Below are 5,914 nucleotides of genomic sequence, written 5' to 3' on the forward strand. Positions count from 1 at the left end.
TGTACTGTTTACTGTATTGGTGTGCAATAAAGAGTTATTGTATTGTATTGTATTGTATTGTGTTTTTCATGAACCAATAGAAACGCTGAATTTAGCTATCCTCGCTTAACACAGCTCTAGTGGAAACACCTTAGCGGAGCGAGTATAGATAAATGAAGAGAAGAATTTCTATTGTGCAAGGTGTTAATTGAATAGGTGGTAGGACCTTGTGGAAGCGCCCAGATTGCTACCACCATCTTGCTCGCTAATCCTGCCGTGAAGCAGCAGTGCTTGCACTGTTGTGTTTCGGCGTGTAGAGTAAGACAGCCGGTGAAATCACTGGCACCCTCATGCTCGTTTTCCCCCTCTTACATAATAAAAAAAGAGAGAGAGGACCAAAGAAATAGACGTATATATAGGTACATATAATATACATACGCTTGAAAAACATAGGCTTCCCTCGGGCAGTCTGGTAAAAAAAACAAACCAGTAACCTCAAGGTACTTTCATCGATGATTAGCAATAATCAGTCTCTGTCTGAGGAACTTGGCGAAATGTTGCGCCCGCGCGTGATGGATCGCCTTCCGCGGTTTATAAAAATATGCTAAAGCTCTTTTGAAATTGTGAGAAATGGATGATGATTTGTGAAACATTTAGGGGCGCCACTCATTAATACATATTGTGATGCATCTCGACCCCTCCTACGTAAATTATTGTAACCCACAAAATTAAAATTTTTATTTCATTGCATCATTTGCCAGCATTTAAAATATATTTTTAGGTTCATAAATTTTTTTTCATGAAAATTGGTTCTAAGTGTTTTTTTTCCTCACGTTTTTTATGGTAACATCACATTTTTATTTAATTTTCCGATGGTAGTTGTTGCATGTCACTCAAATCATAATTTACATGGGACGCGGGTAGAATTCTGAAGTCTTACCTCAGTCGTTTTGTCATCACAGTGTTTGCTTTGCAGACATAACGCGTGCCATTTATTTTAAGTATCGACTTTTATCCGAATGTCAAAATAGTTATACGTGCGAATTCATATACATGTTTTTATAAAAATGAACCGACCTTCAAAAAGAAAATATGTGTCTATTACAAGCAACAGATCGAAGCGGATATTACAATCTGCACTTTGCAAAAGGTTGAAATTTAACGATGATATAAGTGAATGTTTTGAGGATTCACAAAACGACACAATAGAAAACAACTATTTGGACGTAATTGCAGGTAAATAATAAACAATTTATATACATAGATATCAGATGAAATAAACTTTAGTGGGTTTTCCAAAGTAAAGTATAGTATAAGAAAAATACCATACTTTACGTTGATTAATAGTTGAAAATGTTTGTTGCAAGTGTTACATACAATTCTTTACATGGGAAATCCACATTGAAATTGTATTGCATCTTTAAATACCATAGTGTACCGTGGAATATCACACAGTTTTATTATTGTAACCAATATTTACCTTAGTATACTTTGGAAACATATTTGGCCTGATTATTTTATGTAGTACTTGCCATAGTTTTCAATGTTATATATTTTGCGATTCCGTACATACAATATTTATATCATAGGATTCCCCTTGTTTGCAGAATCGCCGTTACCACCCGATGCCAATATTGAAGAGATAAATAGCCTAATGGAAATTTTCGAAGGTGATTCCAACCAATCGAATTATGAGCAAGCAGGTGCCAGTAATACTTCTTCTTTAAACTTAATAACGTATTTTGATGAACATAATGAGTCTCCAACTTCTGAGCCTGGTACAATTGTACTAAACGATATTAATGAATCTACATTACAATTGACGTGTGGCGATGAGCAACATCATGGTTTGTCGGTAAAAAGCCCCAGTATAATGGACGAGAATCTTACTCCACAACCCTCTCCTGATTGTGAATTAAATCATTTAGATTTTGATTGTACCAATCATTACTGTCCTTGGTATATCGAAAATCAAGGTAAAAGCTGCTGTGAAAATCGTTTGGAATGTGGCGACAGTGCAGTCGCAACACCTTATACCAACAGCTCATTCAATCAATCTAATCCATCGACGCCAATGTCGAATCTTTCAACGCCACGTTTAGCCCGATCCAGAAAAGTAGGAGCAAGGAAAGACAAAGGAAATTTAAGACGTAAACACATGGACGAATGGATTGATGTTAAGCGAAAGAGGCTAAAAAATTTAGGTAAACAGTATCTAAGCAGAAATGGTACCATAAGACCAGGTAAAGCTATGGGAGACAAGTGTTTTTGTAGAATGAAATGCTTCGATAAAATATCTGAAAATGAAAGAAACCATATTTTCAACAGTTTTTGGGAGTTAGGTGACCGAAATAGGCAGTGGGAATTTATATCAAAACTTGCAGTGAAACAAAATAAACGTCGCGTTTATACTGACACCACATCAAGGCGTAACTACACGATAAAATATAAATTACCACTGATGAAATCTAATGAGCCCGATATGCAATACGTCGATGTGTGTAAAAAAATGTTTCTTGCTACATTTTCTGTAAGTGATCAGTTTGTTTACACTTCTCTAGAAAAAGTTGACAGAACAACGGGAATTCTAAATACCGATCAACGCGGTCGACATAATAATCATCGTGTAACTATAACCAATGACGTGAAAACTAGTGTATGCGACCATATTAAATCTCTGCAACCAGTAGAATCACATTATTTACGCAAAAAAACAGACAAACTTTATTTGGACGGTGATTTAAATTTTAAAATTTTATTTAAGCTTTATAATGAATGGTTTGATATAAATTTATATGACTCCAAAGCCCAAACGATTAGACAATATCGAGATATAGTAAATCAAAATTTTAAAATTAGCTTCTACATACCGAAAAAAGATCAGTGTGATCAGTGTCACATTTATAAAAATTTTAGCAATCCTACAGCTGAAGAATCTGAAAAACATGAACTGCATTTAAAAAATAAAAAAATTGCTAGAGATTTAAAATCGTTGCACAAAAGGGAGGCAAAAGATTCTGGTAACAGTATAGTGACAGCATCTTTCGATTTTCAAAAAGTGTTGAACTCGCCTTACGGTCAAATAAGCGTTCTGTATTATAAACGTAAATTGTCAGTATTTAATTTTACTGTTTTTAGCCTAGGAGAAAAAGAGGCTACATGTTTTATGTGGCACGAAGGTCAAGCTAAACGCGGTTCCAACGAGGTATCGAGTTGCTTACTTGAATACATTTTGACAAAAATTAGTAATGGGTGTAAAGACATCCGATTTTGGTCAGATAATTGTGTCGGCCAAAACAGAAATCGCATCGTTTATGTCCTATACATGTATGTGGCCAGTAAATATAAAATTAAAATCAAGCACTGTTTTTTAGAAAAAGGCCATACGCAAGCAGAAAGCGACAGTGTACATGCTTTAATTGAACGATCAGCAAAAAATAAAACAATTTACACTCCATCAGAATGGTACAGTTTAGTTCGATGGGCTAAACAGAATGAAAAGCCCTACATTGTAAAAGAAATGGATCATTCAGATTTTTCTGATTTTAAATCTTTACTACTAGGTAGAAACTGGGCTAAAAATATAAACGGAGATAAAGTGGAATGGAACAAGATAAGAGAAGTATTTGTCACGCCAGAAGATCCCTATAAACTTAACTACAAATATGATTTAAGCACTGAAGAGTACATGACTATCACAGTCAGCAGTAATACTAGAAGACAAGCAATGATTCCCTTTGTTCTCAAACCATTATATCGAAACCCTGTACCGATACCTAAAGCAAAAAAAGATGACTTGATTAACCTTTGTGTAACCAATATTATACCAAAGACTCATCATCTTTTTTTTGACACTTTATGTGCAAATTGACAATATCAATGGTTGATAGAAATTTCAACTGACTGTTGTTTAACACAATATTAATTATGTCGATGCTTCTAGAGGTACTAGTAATTCGTTATACTTTGCTTTTCTTTTCTAAGATGTTAATTAAACACGTTTTGATAGGTATTTGATTGCTTATATAACCTTTGTTGATTGGTTACTACCAGCTTATATCATATTTTTCATATGAAATTTGATATTGAAATATAACACGAATGACGAGAAATTAATACCTACTGAGTTTTTATTTATACCAATCCGATACAACCGAATGCTAATTCATGTAATCATACTATTCTGGAACCTATTAGATCTTCGCAAAATACTTTTTGAAATAGTTGAAGAAGTTAAAATGTGTGTTATGTATGGTATTTACTTAGAAATAATGTGTATGTTCCAATGTATGTTATGGTATGTAGCAGATACAGTATCTGAATGGATGTACCATTCAATGAACATAATGGTTAATGTTCCTTACAATAATTTACACCTAGGTATAGTGATAGCTAAACGAAGAATACTATCGTATGAACATTTTCAATAAAACTACGAATGCTGTCATAATTGATTAGTATGCAAATCAAAGACAAAGTGGTAATTATAGTATATTTCTAGTTTCAATGTTCTACCTATTTATTTCACTAAACAGTACTCATTACAATCTTTACAATGCTCCCCTGACAAATCATGTAATTGGAGATACGGTATTATACGCAGGAGGGGTCGAAGTTTGATGTGTAACCGGATGCATTGCCAGCCCTTTAATGTATGGCTAAAGCGCATATGTAAGTATGTGTTCTCTTTCTAATGGTCGAATATCAGAAAACTGTACTGCACTTTGTTTAATCTTATTTTTATAGTGAATTTCATTTATTTTTCTGTACAATTTAAAGTTTTTATCACAGTAGCTCACAATGTCATAACATGCAGGCTACCTTGGTTGCAACCCCCCAAATTAAACCCTCGACCTTTTGCTTTTGTCATGAAGCCCAAGGTTGGTAAATGAGTCATTGCCCGTATTCATACTGCTGCGCGCGCTCCTGCTGCTGCGTGCGCGCGCACGTCAGGCACATGCTGCGGAGAGGGAGGGCGGCGGGGAGCTGGTACTGCCAAGAGCGCAGTCAGCGGTATCGGCAATTTGGAATAGTAAATTGTGTGTCTTAAGGGCGGTAAATAAGGAATTACGAACGAGAGAATATTTCTTGTTTTGCTTTTAATATTATATATTGAATTGAAATCTAATTGACATTTTAAATTTATTTATTTTTATTTCGCTGCGACTATTTATTAATAACATAATAAGATTTATTATTTGTATACATTTGACGATCCTTTTGTGAATTTCTTGTAATTAACTGACATGTGCTTATAATGTATTTTTTCAAAAGGTAATAAAAATCTAATCTAATCTAATCTATAATCTGTGCTGTATTGTACTATTTTATTTTGTATTGTTTTTATTGTTGTCTTGTATTGTTTGTACTGTTGGCAATTAAATATTTTCTTTCTTTCTTTTCTTTCTTTCAATTGCTTACTTACTAATTATCTTCTTCAAACCTGTTCTCTATACCTACAGTCTGTGTTGTGTTATACACGCATTTCTTTCACAATTCAACATAATGTTCTAATTTAAAAAAAATCTTGATCTTATCTTTACAAGATATGTTTTTATTAAAAAAGATTCGCCCCAAACACTCTTTTTTTTAAGGTTTTATCTTAAGATATCATCTGCCCCGAGGCTTGGAATAAATCACCCGCGACCCGCGCTGTAGTGCTTTTTTAAAAGTGCTAAGCCCGCCATCGGTTGGATTATGCTATTAAAAGTTTGCCTTAGATTCCAATGGGGGTTTTTGAAGCTTTGTAAATTAAAGTTAGTTCGAGGAAGCAGTTTTAATAGAAATTGAAGGGTTACCCTAAAACGAACGGTCAAAAAAGGGGTTGGTGCAACTTTTTATGAACAACTTAAAAAAATTGTATGTCTTTGTGACAAAACATGTAGCACTATATTTCTGTAAACTTTGAACACCTTTGTACTATGTTGAAGCAATT

The 5,914-nt window shown here is 34.0% G+C and overlaps 1 protein-coding gene across 1 annotated transcript in view; it reads right to left on the reverse strand.

The window, feature by feature from the left end:
* LOC141429830 (uncharacterized) overlaps positions 1-5,914 on the reverse strand; it is a 33,273-nt gene that overhangs the window by 4,696 nt on the left and 22,663 nt on the right. The window lies entirely within an intron of this gene.

This window comes from Choristoneura fumiferana, chromosome 7 (genome assembly GCF_025370935.1).
Source record: "Choristoneura fumiferana chromosome 7, NRCan_CFum_1, whole genome shotgun sequence".
In the NCBI taxonomy this organism is placed as follows: Eukaryota; Metazoa; Arthropoda; class Insecta; order Lepidoptera; family Tortricidae; genus Choristoneura; species Choristoneura fumiferana.